The sequence below is a fragment of the Cetorhinus maximus genome, chromosome 23 (assembly GCF_964194155.1).
Source record: "Cetorhinus maximus chromosome 23, sCetMax3.hap1.1, whole genome shotgun sequence".
In the NCBI taxonomy this organism is placed as follows: domain Eukaryota; kingdom Metazoa; phylum Chordata; class Chondrichthyes; order Lamniformes; family Cetorhinidae; genus Cetorhinus; species Cetorhinus maximus.
This window is the reverse complement of record NC_135901.1, coordinates 52,734,983-52,754,079: the sequence shown is the minus strand read 5'-3', so window position 1 is coordinate 52,754,079 and position 19,097 is coordinate 52,734,983. Positions and strand designations below refer to the sequence as shown.

Here is a 19,097-nt window from a genome sequence, read left to right as displayed (position 1 = left end):
TGTAGTTACTTGTCAACTTGAGTTAATGTTTCGAGTCCATGTGACTCTTCTGAAGAAGAGTCTATGTGGACTCAAAACGTAAACTTTGTTTTTCTGTTCACAGATGCTGCCAGACCTGCTGAGTCTTTCTACACTTTGTTTTATTTCAGATTTCCAGCATCTGCAGTATTTTATCTTTATACTTGTGAACTGGTTGGTATCTCTGCAGTGTGAATGAACAACCAAATGACTTGCCAGACTCGGAGCGTGAGAACAGCCTCTCCCCAGTGTAAATTCACTGGTGTACAGTGAGGGCAGAGGATTGCAGGAACCCAGGCCCATTATGAGAGCACCTCAAAGGTCTTTCGTCAGTCTGAACATGTTAATAAGGCATCAGTTGCCTGGAACATTTCTAGCACTTCCCGCAGTCTGGGCTTTTAAAAGACCTCATCAGTGTGAACTCACTTGTGTGTCTGCAGATGGGACAACTGAGTGAATCCCTTTCCACAGTTGGAGCAGTTGAACGGTCTCTCGTCAGTGTGAACATGTTGATGGGAACCAATGAACATTGTCCACTCTCACAATCCGCCGCTTCCGGCTTCCCTCCGGCACCAACCTCATGCAAAGAGAGCAGGAGACTCCGAGCATGCGCCATCCACCCGGACAACCCGCGGCAGATAGAGCGGTTTCCGAGGCGATTGGAAGTTGTGGGTAATCAGGCCGCCATTAGACACCGCGTCTCAGTTAATCTTTGTCTGAATCTGGGAAAGCAAGGGGAAGGTTCTGTTCGCATCGGGTTGGAAAATAAGAAAGATCAAGTTCCAACTCCTGCCATTCAGACTAGAGATGATAAGGGACGAAAAGGAGGATTTACACATGGGGGCAAAGGGCATAGCCGAGAAATGAATACTTTGCAACTGCCTTTAGCAAGGAAGAAAATGCTACCCAGAACATGGTGAAAGAGGAGGTGATTCAGATTCAGAAAGGTTTAAAATTGAATTAGAGGAGATATTAGATAGGTTATCTATATTTAAAGTTGTGAAACAAAAACAGAACATTCTGGAAAAACTCAGCAGGTCTTACAGCATCTGTGGGATGAAAAAAAAAATAATGTTTCGAGTCCGTATGACTTACTGTTTTGTTTTCCCTCCACAGATGCTGTTAGACCTACTGAGTTTTTCCAGCATTTTCTGCTTTTGTTTCAGAATTCCAGCATCCACAGTATTTTCCTTTTACTTTAAAGTTCTGAAATCACCTGAGCCAAATGAGATGCACCCAAGGATCCTGGGAGAAATAAGAGTGAAAGTCACAGAGGCGCTGGCCATAATATTTAATTCTGCCTCAGACTCAGGTGCCAAAGGGCTCAAAAATTGCAAAAGTTACACCCTTGTTCCAGAATAGGTGTAACGATAAGCCCAGCAACTGCAGGCCAATTAGTTTAACTTCAGTGGTGAGAAACTTCTAGAAACTATAATTTGGACGAAGTTAACAGCCACTGGAAAAATGCAGGTTAATAAAGGAAAAACAACATGGACTTCTTAAGAGAAAATCATGTTTTATTAGCTTCCTGAAGATTTTTGAAGAGGTAACAGAGAGGGTTGATGAGGGCAATGCTGTTGATATAGTGTACATGGACTTTCAAAAGGCATTTGGTACAGGGCTGTACAACAGACTTTTAAGCAAAGTTATAGCTCATAGAATAAATGGGACAGAAGCCACATGGATACAGAATTGGCTCAGTGGAAAGAAACAGAAAGTAGTTAATGGATGTTTTTCAGGCTGGTGGAAGGTTTGTAATGGTGTTCGCCAAGGGTCAGTGTTGGGACTCGGGCTTTTCCTGATATATATTAATGACCTAGGTCTTGGTGTAAAGGGAAAGATTTCAAAGTTTGCAGAAGATACAAAAGGAGTTGAAGGAGAAAGGGACCTGGATGTATATGTCCATAAGTCATTGAATGTGGCAGGAGAGTGATTGAGAGAGTGATTAATAAAATATACAGTACCCTGGGTTTTATTAATAGGGACATAGAGTAGAAGAGCAAGGAGGTCATGTATAAGTCACTCGCTTGGCCTCAGGTGGTTTATTGCATCCATTTCTGGGCACCACACTTCAGGAAGGACGTGAAGGCATTGGAGAGGGTGCAGAAAAGATTCACAAGCTTGATTCCAGGGAGGATGGACAGCTCTTAAGAAGATACGTTGGAGAAATTAGGACTGTTTTCATTAGAGAAAAGAAGGCTGAGAGGATATTTGGCAGAGTTATTCAAAATCAGGTGGGGGCTGCACCGAGTAGATAAGGAGAAACTGTTCCCACTCATCAAAGGATTGAGAACAGGAGGGCATAGTTTTAAAGTGATCAGTAAAAGAATCAATAATGATATGAGAAAAATCTTTTCACGCAGTATCTGGTTAGGGTCTGGAATGCTTTGTGTGGGAGTGTGGTGGAGGCAGGTCCAATTGAAGCATTCAGGCAGGAATTAGGCTGTTATCTGAAAGGGAAGAATATATAGGTTTATGGGGAAAAGGCAGAAGAATAGGACTGGTTGAGTTGCTCATTCAGAGAGCCAGTGCATATACGATGGGCCAAATGGCCTCCTTCAGCCCCAAACCAAATCTATAATGTGGTAGAAATTATTGGTTTATTCTGACAGTCAATTTCTATCAATATGTTTGTAACAGAGCAACATCCCATTGTTCTCCCAGCTTTACATTCTAACAGGAAGCTCCAGGTGTTTGTAGCGCTGGGATCTTGTGGCAGAGACAATAACATTGTCCACACCACAAGATCACACATCAATCTTGTGGAAAGGGTCTGATACATCGAGAGTGATATGGTCTGCAAAATACAATCTGTGTGAGTCATTAGAATATGATTGTGTCATAGTTCAGTGAGATCTGATTAATTAAAGAGTGAGTCTGTATGAGGGTGAGATTCTGCTAACACAGGCATTGCAAATTAAGAATGACAAGGTCCATCTCCTACCATTTGCATCCTGCAATAATGGACCTGTTGGCAAATTCTTGGTAATGAATCTGTTTCAATAAGTCTGTCACAAACTAACAACCTGTTGTTCTGCTGTGCTTTATATTTTAATGGGCATTAGCAGACATTTTTATTGCTATGAGCTTGGGTAGTGGCTATGTCTTCACTCTTCTCTGTTGATCTGATCAAGAAGGGCTGCTGCAGAAAGAAGGACTTGGTCTGTCAGACGCGGTCACTGTGAAAGTGATAATGAAACATCTGTGTGTCAAAGTTCAGTGACACCTGATCACTTACCGAGTGTGAGTCTATGAAAATGTAACTCAAATTATCTCAGCTCCTGTAGGTGATTCTCTGGCTACAATGACATAGATAAGAAAGGAATCAGGAGCATGTAGTCCCACCCACCTGGACGCCAGTGGAGAGGAATTGGAAGAGGATGGTTCAGTCAATGGTGTCAAAGACCACAGACAGGCCAAAAGGGAGAATGAGGGGGAATTTACCTTTGTCACATTCACAGAGGATGTAATTTTTGACTTTGATGAGAGCTGTTTCAATATTGTGGCAGGGGCCGTTTTCTTATTGGAGGGATTGAACCATGGAGTTTCATAAAAGATTGGCATGGATTTTGGAGGTGACCAGGACTTTGGAGAGAAAAGGGTGGAGAGAAATGGGGAGATAGTTTGCAACGGCATTGGGGTCAAGGGTTGGTTTTGTTGAGGAGGGAGTGATGATGGCAGATTTGAAGGAGAGGGAAAGTGCTTCAAAGGAACTAACTTCTGTTCGAGATATTAAAAAGACTCAACACACTGTGTGTTTAACACAAAATTGATTTATTTGATTTTTATACAGAATATTAACCAGAATGACAGGGCTGGGATTTATTAACATCAGCAGAAACAGACCCCAATGAACATGTCCTGGATGTGATTAACAGCAAAATCCAATCACTGCAGTTGCTTATGAAAACACTGGTGTTTCACCCGGTTAGCTGATCGAGTGTTGGAAGGGATTCACTCAGAGCAGGTGAACAGTCTCTCCACAGTGTGAACTCGCTGGTGCGTCAGCAGGTGGGATGACTGAGTGAATGCTTTCCCACACTTGGAGTATCTGAATGGCCACACCCCAGTGTGATCTCACTGGTGTACAGCGAGTTGAGAGGATCACCTAAACCCAGTTTAGAACCTAAGCGGTCTCTCATCAGTGTAAACCAATTGATGGGACACCAGTTCCCCAGAACTTTTAAAGCACTTCTTGCAGTCTGGACATTTAAAAGGTCTCTCATCAGTGTGAATTTATTGATGTGCCTTTAGGTGGGATGATTGAGTAAATCTCTTCCCACACTCGGAGCAGCTGAACAACTTCTCCCCAGTGTGAACTCGCTGGTGTCTCACCAGGTTGTTTGAATGGGCGAATCTTTTCCCACACTCCGCACAGCTGAATAACCTCCCCTCAGTGTGAGTTTGTTCATGTCTCAACAGGGTGGATAACTGAGTGAATCCCTTCCCACACTCCATACAGGTGAATAGTCTCTCCCCAGTGTGAATTTACTGGTGCCTCAGCAGGGTGGATAACTGAGTGAATCCCTTCCCACATACAGGTGAATGGCCTCTCCCCAGTGTGGACTCGCTGCTGTATGGTGAGTTCAGATAAACGCCTGAACCCAGTCCCACAGTGAGAGTACCTGAACGTTCTCTCGTCAGTGTGAAGACGCTGGTGCGCCAACAGGTTGGATGAGTCATTGAATCCCCTCTCACACTCGGAGCAGGAGAATGGCTTTTCCCCAGTGTGGACACATTGTTGTATCACCAGGCTGGATGACTGAGTGAATCCTTTCCCACAAATGGAGCAAGTGAACGGTCTCTCCCCCGTGTGAACTCTCTGGTGCCTCAGCAGGTTGGATGATTTAATGAATCCCTTCCCACACTCTGGGCAGGTGAATAGCCTCAAACCAGTGTGACTGTCTTGATGAGTTTCCAGCTGAACTGCATAAGTGAATCCCTTCCTATAATCTGCACGTTTCCACAGCTTCTCCCCACTGTGACTGTATTTATGTTCTGACAGGCCAGATGATCGGCTGAAGTCTCGTCCATACACAGAACACGTGTACAGTTTCTCCCCATTGTGAACGGTGCTTTTTCCTTCCATGTTCAAAATCCGATGATATTCAGGTTACCACAAATTTGGTGAGTCTTTCAGACCCTGATGTGATGTTTTATTTCACTTCCCCAAATTAAAATCCTCCCCTTCTAATACTCTGTGAAATTGATATAAAACAGAAAAAGGGGACTGAGAGAGAACCCACAAAAACACAAAGGCAGGTTGTGAAATTGAGCTGAATGAATCTGGGAATTTGTGGGGCCGGCATGAGGAAAAAGTGACCATGAAAACTGCTGGATTATCATAAAAACCCAATTGGTTCACTGATGTCCTTCAGGGAAGGAAACCTGCCACTCGGTCTGGGCCTACACAAGACTCTGGACTCCATCAGAGCAAATAGAGAGAGGTTGGAGAGGCACTGGATAAAGCAGAGGGATAAACTCTAAATCTCAATCCCTAGAAGGACCAGGGTAGCAGGTGCAGGTGAACACCATCACCTCCAAGATCCCCTCCAAGTCACACACCCTCCTGACTTGTCTGACATCCAGAACTGGATTAACAGAAATTTCCTCCATTTAAATATTGAGAAGACGAAAGCCATTGTCTTCAGTCCTCACTACAAACTCCACTCCGTAGTCACTGGCTCCATCCCTCTGCCTTGCTGGGAGTTGGAGGGTAGCGGACCTGTGGGAAATACTCAGGAGATGAGAAGCGCCTATAAATAAAGGTCAGGGATTCGAGTGAGGCCTACCTTGCTAGGAGTCAGAGTGGAGCGGACCTGCAGGAGACAGTGGGGAGTAGTGGAGCCCCTATAAATACAGACCGGGGATTTGAGTGAGGAGTGTCTATAAATACAGACTGGGGATTTGAGTGAGGATCGTCTATAAATACAGACCGGGGATTTGAGTGAGGAGTGAGGAATGTGTATAAAAACAGACGGGGGATTTGAGTGAGGAACGTCTATAAATACAGACCGGGGATTTGAGTGAGCAGCGTCTATAAATACAGGCCGGGGATTTGAGTGAGGAACGTCTATAAATACAGAGCGGGGATGTGAGTGAGGAGCATCTATAAATACAGACCGGGGATTTGAGTGAGGAGTGTCTATAAATACAGACCGGGGATTTGAGTGAGGAGTGAAGAATGTGTATAAATACAGACTGGGGATCTGAGTGAGGAACGTCTATAAATACAGACTGGGGATTTGGGTGAGGAGCGTCTGTAAATACAGACCGAGGATTTGAGTGAGGAACGTCTATAAATACAGACCGGGGATTTGAGTGAGGAGCGTCTATAAATACAGACCGGGGATTTGAGTGAGGAGTGTCTATAAATACAGACCGGGGATTTGAGTGAGGAGTGTCTATAAATACAGACCGGGGATTTGAGTGAGGAGTCTCTATAAATACAGACCGGGGATTTGAGTGAGGAGCGTCTATAAATACAGACCGGGGATTTGAGTGAGGAGCGTCTATAAATCCAGACCGGGGATTTGAGTGAGGAGCGTCTATAAATACAGACCGAGGATTTGAGTGAGAAGCGTCTATAAATACAGACCGGGGATTTGAGCGAGGAACGTCTATAAATACAGACGGGGGATTTGAGTGAAAAACGTCTATAAATACAGACGGGTGATTTGAGTGAGGAACATCTATAAATACAGACTGGGGATTTCAGTGAGGAACGTCTATAAATACAGACTGGGGATTTGAGTGAGGAACGTCTATAAATACAGACGGGTGATTTGAGTGAGGAACATCTATAAACACAGATGGGGTATTTGAGTGAGGAACGCCTATAAATACAGACGGGGGATTTGAGTGAGGAGTGTCTTTAAATACAGATTGGGGATTTGAGTGAGGAGCGTCTATAAATACAGACGGGGGGTTTGTATGAGGAACGTCTATAAATACAGACGGGGTATTTCAGTGAGGAAAGGGCTGTTTCACCTGTGAGGCAGCAGGAGCGGGGGGGAAAGAGGCAGCTGTGATGTCACAGGAAGCTGGTACGTTGATTGGTCGGTAAGTGTTCAGTCTAAGGGACAGTGTGTGAGAAACCAGCTGAGGACAGGCAAGTTCAGGTAGATCTATCAATAAAAATAACTTTACAATAATAAACCAAAATTTGAAAACTTTAAAATTCAAATAAAACAACAAAGATTTTAAACAAGCAATAAAATAGAATTACTTAAATAAACATCTAATACACATCTCTTGTGGTTAAGAAGCATATAATCTTTAGTTGTCAGTGGAACTAGCATTCAGTAAACACAGTAAATTGTAGCAAACATAGGAAGAAAGTAATTAAAGTAAATTAACTAAATAACATAAGTTAGAATGGTAGGACAGGGGTTATGTTGCAGCTGTGAGATGTGGGAGCTTTTGGATGCCAAGGTGTTCCATGACAAACACGTCTGCAGGAAGTGTAAGCAGCTTGAGGAATTCCGGATCAGGATTATTGATCTGGAAACCAAAATGCAGACACTGTGCAACATAAGGGATGGGGAGAAATACCTGGATACTTTGTTCCAGAAGACAGTTACCTTAGAAGAGGGTCATCTGTTTTGATCAGCAATGAGGGACAGGAGGATGTGACTGTCAGTGAGGCAGGTAATGGGACCGAGCAGGCAGGAGTGGAGGAGTCTCAGACTTTACAAGTGTCAAACAGGTTTGAGGTGCTCACAACCTGTGCGGATGAAAGTGAAATGTGCAAGGTGGATGAGTTGGCTGGCCATGACACTGTGGTACAGGAAGCCATTCACGCAGGGGAAGCAAAAACGAATGTAGTGGTAGTAAGGGATAGTATAGTGAGAGCATTGACACTGTTTTCTGCAGCAAAAAGTGAGAGTCCAGACGGCTGTGTTGCCTGCCCAGTGCCAGGGTTCCGGACATCTGCTCAGGGCTGGAGAGGGACTTGCAATGGGAGGGGGAGAATCCACCTGGTCCATGTACGTACCAATGACATAGGTAGAACTAGGAAAGAGGTTCTGTAAAATCAGTATAAGGAGCTAGGTACCAAATTATATAGGAGAAACTCAAAAATAATAATCTCTGGATTATTACCTGAGCCACGTGCAAATTGGCATCGGGCAAATAAGATTAGCGAGACCAATGCGTGGCTCGAAGATTGGTGTGGGAGAACTGGGTTCCGGTTTGTGGGGCACTGGTATCAGTTCTGGGGGCAGTGGGGGCTGTACCGTTGGGATGGTTTACACCTGAACCAAGCTGGGATGAGTGTCCTCGCAAATCGCATAGCTCGGGAAGTAGAGAGGGCTTTAAACTAAACAAGAGCGATGAGGGATCAAGCTTGAGTAGAGGTAGCAATTCAAGGTGTAGAGTCAAGAGAGGAGAGCAAAATAGTAATATGAGAAATGAGGTCAGAGAATGGCAGGAAAGGACTGAGAGAAAAAACCTAAGAATAAATCAATAGTCAAGACTAGATGTTACAACGGTAACAAAAAGACAAGACTGAAGGCTCTCTATCTGAATGCACATAGCATTCAAAACAAAGTAAATGAATTGATGACCCACACAGAAGTAAATAAATATGATCTGATAGTAATTATGGAGACGTGGCTGCAGGACAACTAAGATTGGGTCCTTAATATTGAGGAGTACATGACATTCAAGGAGAATAGGAAGCTAGGTAAAGGTGGAGGGGTTGCATTGTTAATTAAATAGGGCATTGGTGCAATGGTTAGAGATGACCTTGGATCAGGAGGTCAGGATCGGTTTGGGTGCAGATGAGGAATAGTAGGGGAAAAATAGTCATTAGTGGGAGTGGTTGATGGGCCCCTAACAGCAGCCATAGTGTAGGGCAAAGTATTCAAGAGAAAATATTGTGTGCTTGTGATAAAGGGACGGCAATAATCATGGGTGATTTTAATCTACACATTAACTGCAAAAATCAGATTGGCAGTAATAGCCTGGTTGAGGAGTTCTTAGAATGCTTTTAAGATAGTTTCTTAGAGCAGCATGTTCAAGAGCCAATCAGAGAGCAGGTTATATTTGACTTGGTATTGTGTAATGTAACAGGATTAATTAATGACCTCAGAGTAAGGGCACTACTAGGTAGCAGCGAGCACAATATGGTTGAATTTTACATCCAGTTTGAAAGGGAGGAGAGTGGGTCAAAGTCTAGTATCTTAAACTTAAATAAGGGCAACTATGTGGGGATGAAAGCTGAGTTAGCTGAAGTGAACTGGGAAACGAGGCTAGAGGATAAATGAATAGAGAAGCAGTGGCAGACATTTAAGGGGATATTTCAGAGTATTCAGAATGAGTAAATCCCGACCATAAAGAAAAATTATAAGGGGAGGACCCACCATCTGTGGTTAACTAAAGAAGTTAAAGAAAGCATCAAGCTCAAGGAAAAAGCATACAACTCTGCAAGGATGAGCAGCAGGACAGATGATTGGACAGAATATAAAGAACAGTCGAAAATGGCTAAAAGGTTAATCAGGAGAAAGAAATTAGAGTGTGAGAGGAAGTTTGCTAGAAATGTAAAAATGGATAGCAAGTGTTTCTACAGGTGCTTAAAAAGGAAAAGAGTGAGCAAAGTGAGTGTTGGTCCTCAAGAGGGTGACAGTGGGGAGTTAATAGTAGATGAGGAAATGGTGGAAGAAATGAATAATATTTTGCTTCTGTGTTCAATATAGAGGATAGAAAAACATTCCAGTAATAGCTGCAAATCAGAAGGTGACAGGAGAAAGGAACTTGGTGAAATTGAAATCACTCGGGAAATGTTACTGAGCAAATTGAAGGAGCTGCCGATGTCAAGTCTCTGGGACCCAATGAACTACATCCTCGGGTCTTAAAAGAGGCGGCTAATGCGGTAGTCGGTGTGCTGGTGTTAATTTTCCAAAATTCGCTCGATTCTGGAAAGGTTCCGTCAGATTGGAAAGCAGCAAATATAACCCCTCTATTCAAGAAGGGAGGGAGGCAGAAAACAGGAAACTATAGGCCAGTTAGCTTGACGTCTGTCATGGGGAAGTTATCAGAATCATTCATTAAGGAGGTTATAGCTGGGCACTTAGAAGAGCTCAAGGCAATCGGGAAGAGTCAGCATGGTTTTGTGAAAGGAAAATCATGTTTAACCAACTGATTGGAGTTTTTTTGAAGGAGTAACATGCGCAATGGATAAAGGGGAGCCTGTAGACGTACTGGACTTGGATTTCCAGAAGGCATTTGAGAAGGTGCCACATCAAAGATTATTACGGAAAATAAAAGCGCATGGTGTAGGGGGTAACTTATTAGCATGGATAGGAGATTGGCTGGCTGGCAGAATGCAGAGAGTATGTGTAAATGGGTCTTTTTCTGATTGGCAGGATGTGATGAATGGAGTCCCACAGGGGTCTGTATTGGGGCCTCAACTTCTTATGATTTACATCAATGACTTAGATGAGGGGAGTGAAGACGTGGTCGCTAAATTGGCAGATGGCACAAAGATAGGTAGGAAAGTATGTTGTGAAGGGGACATGAGGAGGTTGCAGATGGATGTAGATAGGTTGAATGAGTGGACAAAGATCTGGCAAATGGAGTGAAATGTGGGAAATGTGAAGTTGGTCACTTTGGCAGGAAGAACAAAAAAGCAGAGTATTGCTTAAATGGAGAATGGCTGCATAATTCTGAGGTGCAGAGGGACCTAGGTGTTCTAGTAAATGAGTCAGAAAAAGTTTGTATGCAGGTACAGCAAGTAATTAATAAGGCTAATGGAATGCTATCCTTTGTTAGGAGAGGGGATGAACATAAAAGTAAGGATGTTATGCTTCAGTTGTACAGGACTGCACCTTGAATACTGTGTGCAGTTTTGGTCTCCTTATTTAAGGAAGGATATAAATGCATTGGAGGCGGTTCAAAGGATATTCACTAGATTGATACCTGGAATGAGTGGGCTGTCTTAAGAGGAAAGGTTGAACAGACTGGGCTTGTTTCCACTGGAGTTTAGAAGAGTGAGGGGTGATTTGATTGAAGTATACAAGATCCTGAGTGGCCTTGACAAGGTGGACGTGGAAAGGATATTTCCTCTTGTGGGTGAGTCCAGAACTAGGGGGGCACCGTTTCAAAATTAGGGGGTTGCCCTTTAAGGACAGAGATGAGGAGAATTTTTTTCTCTCAGAGGGATGTGCGAATGGGAACTCTCTGCCTCAGAAGGCGGTGGAGGTGGGATCATTGAATATTTTTAAGACACAGGTAGATAGATTCTTGTTAGGCAAGGGAATCAAAGGTTATCGAGGTTAGATGGGAATGTGGAAATTCAAACACAAGAAGATCAGCCATTATCTTATTGAATGGCACAGCAAACTTGAGAGGCCAAATGGTTTGCTCCCGTTCCTATTCCATATGTTCTTATGGTGTCTCTCCAGTGTGAATTCGCTGGTGTATTCGCAAGTGGGATGACTGAGTGAAACCCTTCCCACACTCAGAGCGGGTGAATAGCCTCTCCCCATTGTGAAACCACTGGTGTATCAGCAGTTGGGATCACTGAGTGAAACCCTTCCCACACTCAGAGCAGGTGAATGGCCTCTCCCCGCTGTGAACTCGCCGGTGTATCAGCAGGTCAGATGTCTGAGTGAATCCCTTCCAACACTCAGAGCAGACGAACGGTCTCTCCCCATTGAGAATTCGCTGGTGTGTTCGCAGGTTGGTTGAGGAAGTGAATCCCTTCCCATACTCAGAGCAGGTGAACGGTCTCACCCCACTGTGAACTCGCTGGTGTCTCAGCAGTTCAGATGACTGAGTGAATCCCTTCTTACATTCAGAGCAAGTGAATGGTCTCTCCTCAGTGTGAATTCGCTGGTGTGTTCGCAGGCTGGCCGATAGAGTGAATCCCTTCCCACACTCGGAGCAGGTGAACGGCCTCTCCCCAGTGTGACTGCGCCGATGGATTTCCAGCTGGGATGGATAATTGAATCCTTTCCCTCAGTCCTCACATTTCCACGGTTTCTCCATGGTGCGGGTTTCCATGTGTCTGTCCAGGTTTGATGATCAGTTGAATCCTTGTCCAAACAGAGAACATGTGTACAGTCTCCCCACTGTGAATGGTGTGAAGTTTTTCAGGCTGTGTAACTGGTTAAAGCTCTTTCCATAGTCAGTTCACTGGAACACTCGCACTCGGGTGTGTGTGTGTCTCGGTGCTTTTCCAGACACACTGATGTTTGAAATTTTTTCCAACAGACAGAACAGACAAACATTTCTCCTTCCACATTCAAAGACCGATGATATTCAGGTCCTGATGAATCGACTGACTCTGTCAGATCTTGACGTGATGTTTGGTTTGAGTTCCCCGTCTACAAGGCCTCCCTTCCAATACCCTGTAAAAGGAGTTTACAAATGTCATCACTGTAAGAACAGGATAGAAATTCAGAGCAGACAATTCTCATTTCTATGGAACATTATTTCCTGTCTTCTTCTCCCAAAGTTGCAAATCTCCGTCCCACACACCTCTCCCTCCTCCTTGTGCTGAAGCCAAACAGAAATTTGGATAATTCTTCCTGTATCTTTTTAACAAAATTGTCCAACTGAAGATAACAATATGTTTGATCATTCACTCCAGTACTCGTGACAAAACATTAATCTGAAACCCCCTGACCGACCACACAGAATAGCAGATGTTAACCTTGTGTCCAAACCTTACTGTGTGGAGATTTAATGAGTGACTGTGAAGGTGGTTTCTCCAAACCTCCCAGGTTTCCTTCCTTCCTTCTCTCCCTCTCGAAGTTAAACCATGGGATCAGTCTCATGGCCCATTCTGGTTACTGCTTCTCTTCCTGGTGACTAATTAACTCCAGTTAAATACTGAGAAGACTGAAGACACTGTTTTAAATCCCTGCTTCAATCTCCATTTCCCAGGTACAAACTCCATCTCTCTCCCTGGGAACAGTCTGAGATTAAGCCAGTCTGTTCACAACCTCGGTGTTACATTTGATCTCGAGATGAGCTTCTGACCTCATATCTGTGCCATCTCTAAGACGGCCTGTTTGCACCCGACCTCACCCTGTCTCAATGCTTCTGCTGCTGAAACCCTCACCCCTGCCGTTGTTACCTCCAGACCTGAACGACTATCCCAACACACTCCTGGCTGGTCTCCCACATTCTACTCTCCGTAAACATGAAGCCATCCAAAAGTCTGCTGTCCATGTCTGCACTCGTAGCAAGTCCTGTTTCACTATCACCCCTCTGCTTCCTGACCTGCCTTGGCTCCCAGTCAAGCAACAATTTGATTTTAAAATTCTCATCCTTGTTTTCAAATCCCTCCATGGCCATGCCCCTCCCTTTCTCTGTAATCTCCTCCAGCCCCATTACCCTCTGAGATATCTGCACTGCTCGAATTCTGGCCTTGCACATTCCCTATTTTATTTGCTCCAGCATTAATGACCATGCCTGAAGTTCCCTCGTTCCCAAACTCTGAAATTCTCCCCCTAAACAGTGCAGTAGATGCCGGAATGCTGAATAAATTTAAGGAGGAGATAGACAGATTTTTAATTAGTAATGGGTTGAAAGGTTATGGGGAGAGGGCGGGAAACTGGAGTTGAGGCCGAAATGAGATCAGCCATGATCGTATTGAATGGCGGGGCAGGCTCGAGGGGCTGAATTGCCTACTTCTGCTCCTAGTTCTTATGTACACCTCTCCCTCTGTCTGCCACATTTCCCCCCTTTAAGTCACTTGAGTATTGCTTAAAAAAAAGACATTCTGTCAAAACTTTTATCTTGTACTTATCAGGACAGACGCAAGGACACTGAATTTCAAAGATTATCAGTCGGGCTCAAAATGTGGCTCACTTATGCTTGCTAGAAGCTACATATATTCATACACAGGGAACTGTCCACTGCAGACAGAAGAGGCATGTCCAGGGATGGGGCCGTTTGTTGAATTAAACAAAAGCATGGAGGATGATAGCTCTTTGGTGCATTCTCCATGGTAACGCCTTGACCAATCAGAGCTGACTGGCCAAACCAGTCAACACCCTTTCCTTGTGCAGCATAAATTGTTATTCGCTGAGAAATTTGTTTGTTTTGCATCTTTCCAGAGGAGTGCAACATGAAATATCAGCAATATGTCTCCCTTTTTCAGCAATACTTAAATTCTGTACTGCTGAGTGACTATGGGTTTATAATTCTATTGTTGCTGATCTAAAACTCCTGGTGAACACACATTTTATGAATGTCTGCCTCGGGCTGTTGTTCATTGTCCCCGTGAGGTTGGCAGCCGCGCATGCGCCCGTCCCGTCTTTGCCCCTATGAAGATGGCGGCCGCGCATGCGCTCCTCCCGTCTTTGCCCCATGAAGATTGGGGCCGCGCATCCGCCCTTCCCGACATTACCCTATAAAGATGGCGGCCGTTACCTCGGGCTTTTCTCCCGCAGCGCCGAGCAAACCCGAGACCGGTGGCTTCTTATTGAGGGTTTGGAGCCGGTTCCGTAAGTTTATGAAGTTTCCAAACTCACCCGCCGGCCCTCTCTCTGTTCACAGGTTTATTTTCGCCCCTGGATCCGCACTCGGTCTTTGTCAAACCCGGATTTTAAATCCGTTCGTTCGAGCTCTCTTCCCATCTGTCTCCACGGACTGCGCATGCTCCGACTCCCAATGATAGGTGGCAGCCCCGGACCAATAGGGACAGGGGGCGGAATTGGAGGACCGAGCGGGAGCAGCTGGTCCTCCAGCCAATCGGAATGAATGAGGGACGGAGCCTGTTCGACTTGAATTGGAGCATGCGCAGCGCGGGTGGGGATCGGGATGAAGGCGGTCCGGTTGAAAGTCCAGCGGGTGAGAAAGGGCCGAGTGCAGGAGAGGAATGGAGCCGGAGGGTGGACTGGGAGGATTCACAAACACCCGGTGTAGGACTCCAAACCCGGATTACAAACTCCCGGAGCCCAGTTTACACCCAGTGTTTGGAAACTCCTTTTACAGGGGGTTAGAAGGGGAGGATTTACACACAGAAAACTCCAACCCAGAGAAATGTTTGTCCCTTTGGACTGACCTGCTGAAACACATTGAATTCACACTGGCGAGAGGCTGTTCAGTTGCTCAGTGTGGTAAGAGGTTCAGGACATCATCCCACCTGCTGAGACACTAGCGCATTCACACTGACAAGAGACCTTTTAAATGACCAGAGTGAGAGAAGCGCTTTAAAAGGTGTGGGGAACCTTGCGGGGAGATTTGCTCGTGCTATTGGTGGGCTCTTAAATTAATTTGGCACGGGGGTGGGATACTGAGTGGAGGTATAGTAGGGGGTGATGTACATACAAGTATATAAGAAAAAACAAGTCAGTCTGGAAGGCAGAGTGTACATAGTCAAGTTAAGGCACAAGGTAACATGGCAAGGCTGGATGACATTTATTTTATTGTAAGGAGTGTTGTGAGTAAGGCAGATGAGTTGCAGATGCTGATTAACACATGGGGATATGGTGTCATTGCTATCACGGCGACATGGCTGAGGGAGGGGCAGGACTGGCAGCTCAATATTCCAAGGTATAGAATCTTCAGGTGAGACAGCAAGGGGGCGGAGATTGTAAAAGAGATGGTAGTGTCACAATATTGCTCAAGGAGTCAATTACTGCAGTAAGGAGGGATGGTATCTTAGAAGGTTCCTTAAATCAGGCCGTATAGGTCGAACTTAAAAACAAAAAGGGGGCAATGACATTGTTGGGAGCATACTATAGACCCCCAAACAGTCAGGGAGAGATAGAAGGGCAGATATGTAGGCAAATCTCAGAAGTGTCAAAATAATAGGGTAATAATAGTCGGGTATTTCAACCTCCCCAATATTAACTGTGATAGACAAAGTGTGAAAGACTTTGAGGGGGCTGAATTCTTCAAATGTATCCAGGAGAGATTTTCAAGCCAGCACATAAAAAGTCCTACGAGAGAGGTGCTGGACCTTCTTTTAGAGAACAAAGCTGGGCAAGTTGTAGAAGTATCAGTGGGGGAGCAGTTCAGTGATAATGACCATAACTCAGTAAGATTTAAGTAGTTAAGGAAAAGGACGAAAATGGATCGAAAATAAGGGTTTTGAATTGGGGGAAGGCCAATTTCAATATGATAAGTCAGGACCTGGCCAAAGTGGACTGGGAGCAGCTACTTGTAGGAAAATCAACATCAGAGCAGTGGGAGTCATTCAAAAAGGAAATAGTGAGAGTGCAGGGCCAACATTTTCCCACAAAGGACCAACAAGTCCAGAGAAACTGGGATGTTGAGGAATTGACAGAATTAGATATGGGGGTAAAAATGGGAAGCTTATGGTACATACCGAGGGCTCAAAACAGCAGGAGCCCTTGATGGGTAGATGAAGTGCAGGGGGTTACTTAAAAAAGAAATTAGGAAGGTGAAGAGGGGGCATGAAAAACACAGCTGGGTGAAATAAGTTAAAATCCAAAGGCATTTTATAAGTATATTCAGGGCAAGAGGATAACCAGGGAAAGATTAGGGCCCATCAGGGACCAAAATGGCAATCTGTGTGAGGAGCTGGAAGATGTAGATGAGGTTTTAAATGAGTACTTTGCATCTGTATTAACTATACAGAAGGACGATGTGGGTATAGAAATCAGGGAGAGGGACTGTGATATACTTGAACAAATGAGTATTGAGAGGGAGGAGATATTAGCGGTTTTATTGGGCCTTAAAAGTGTATTAATCCCCAGGCCCAGATGAGATGTATCCCAGGTGCTGTGGGAGGCAAGGGAGGAGATTGCAGGGGCCCTGACATTAATTTTCAAATCCTCTCTGGCCACAGGAGGGGTGCAAGAGGACTGGAGGACAGCTAATGTGGCACAATTATTCACGAAGAGTGGTAGGGTTAAACCAGGGAGCTAATAGGCCAGTGAGTTCAACATCAGTGGTAGGGAAACTTTTGGAAACGTTCTGAGGGACAGAATTAATCCCCACGTGGAGAGGCAAGAACTAATCAAGGATAGTCAGCATGGCTTTGTCAGTGAGAGATCATGTCTAACAAATTTGATTGAATTTTTCGAGGAGGTGACGAGGTGTGTAGCTAAGGGTAGTGCAACTGATGTAGTCCACATGGAATTCTGTAAGGCTTTTGACAAGGTCTGGCATGGGAGACAGGTCCAGAAGTTAAGAGCCCATGTGATCCAGGGCAATTTGGCAAATTGGATTCAGAATTAGCTCAGTGTCAGGAGGCAGAAGGTGATGGTCAAAGGTTGTTTTTGTGACTGGAAGCCTGTGTCCAGTGGCGTACTGCAGGGTTGGGTGCTGGGCCCCTTGTTCTTTTCAGTGGACATTAATGATGTAGACATGAATGTAGGAGGTATGATCAGTAAGTTCACAGGTAACACAAAAAAATCCCTAGTGTGGTAAATAGCGAGGAGAAAACCCTTAGACAACAGGATGATATAGACGGGCTGGTCAGATGGGCTGAACAGTGGAAAATGGAATTTAATCCCAAAAAGTGTGAGGTGATGCATTTTGGGAGGACTAACCAGGCAAGGGAGTACATGATGAATGGAGGACCCGAGGAAGTACAGACCCTTGGTGTGCATGTCCATAGATCCTTGAACATAAGAACTAGGAGTATGAGTGGGCAATTCAGCCCCTCGAGCCTGCCCCACCATTCATTACGATCATTGCTGATCTCATTTTGGCCTCAACTCCAATTTCCCTCCCTCTCCCCATAACCTTTCAACCCATTACTAATTAAGTCCGTGTGGTGAAGGTGCTCGCACAATGCCGGTAGGTAAGGAGCTACAGGTTATTCATCCAGCGATGAGGAAGGGACATTGATATATCTCCAAATCAACAACAACAATTTGTGTTTATATCACACATTTATTGTTATATAGTTTACCAAGACATTTCACACAAATGTTAGAAACCAAGGAGATACTCGGGCAGGTGGCCAATAATTTGGTCAAAGAGGTCGGTCCGAAGGAATATCTTAAAGGATGCAAATGAGGTAGAGAGGCGGAGAGGTTTAGGGAGGGAATTCTAGAGTCTTGGAAACTGACAGAATGGCAACCAGTGATGGAATTATTAAAATCAGTAATTCTCGGATTCGAGAAGAGCAGATATCTCGGGAGGATTGTGAGGCTGGAGGAGGTTACAGAGATAGGAATGATCACAACCATGGAGGAAAACAAGGATGAGAATGTGAAAATTTAGGTGCTGCTTAAATGAGTGCCTTCAAATCATTTGTATAGTTTGTGAATGACTGTGGGCCAAGCACTGATCCTTGTAGTATCCCACAAATAACAGCCTGTCATCCTGAGAATGAGACATTTATTCCGACTCTCTGTTTTCTGTCTGTTCACCAATTCTCAATCAATAACAGGATATTACCCCAATCCCATGCACTTGAATTCTGTTTACTGACAGCCTGTGCTTTGTTTAGTAACCTCTCTCTCTCCCACTCCTCTCTCTCTTTCTCTCTCTGTCACATTGAATTCTCCAGCCCAGCGAGTTGTGGATGCTCCATCATTGAATATATTTCCGGCTGAAATGGGGAGATTTTTGTTCTCAGGGAGTCAAGGGATATGGGGAGTGGGTGGGAAAGTGGAGTTGAAGCCCAAGATCAGCCACGATCATATTGAATGGTGGAGCAGGCTCAACGGGGAGTTAGGTCTTCTCTTGTTCCTATTTCGTATGTTCTTATAGAGGCCAGAGTCTTGTGTTGGCCCAGACCGGGTGGCATGTTCCCTTCCCTGAAGGACATTAGTGAACCAGTTGGGTTTTTATCACAATCCAGCAGTTTTCATGGTCACTTTTTCCCAGTGCCGGCCCCAAAAATTCCCAGATTCATTCAGCTCAATTTCACAACCTGCCTTTGTGTTTTTGTGGTTTCTCTCTCACTCCCCTTTTTCTGTTTTAAATCAATTCCACAGGGTATGAGAAGGGGAGGATTTGCAGTCGGGAAACTGAAACCAAACATCACATCAGGATCTGATGGAGTCGCCTAATTTATCTTAAACTGAATATCATCAGATTTTGAACATGGAAGGAAAAAGCACCGTTCACAGTGGGGAGAAACCGTACACGTGTTCTGTGTGTGGACAAGGTTTCAGCCGATCATCTGACCTGACGGAGCA

General features: G+C 44.7%; 1 pseudogene; it reads right to left on the bottom strand.

Annotated features, from left to right (window-relative positions):
* Nucleotides 1–5,131, bottom strand: part of LOC144698558 (uncharacterized) — a 65,012-nt pseudogene extending 59,881 nt beyond the window's left edge.
* Nucleotides 5,132–19,097: the final 13,966 nt, after the last annotated feature.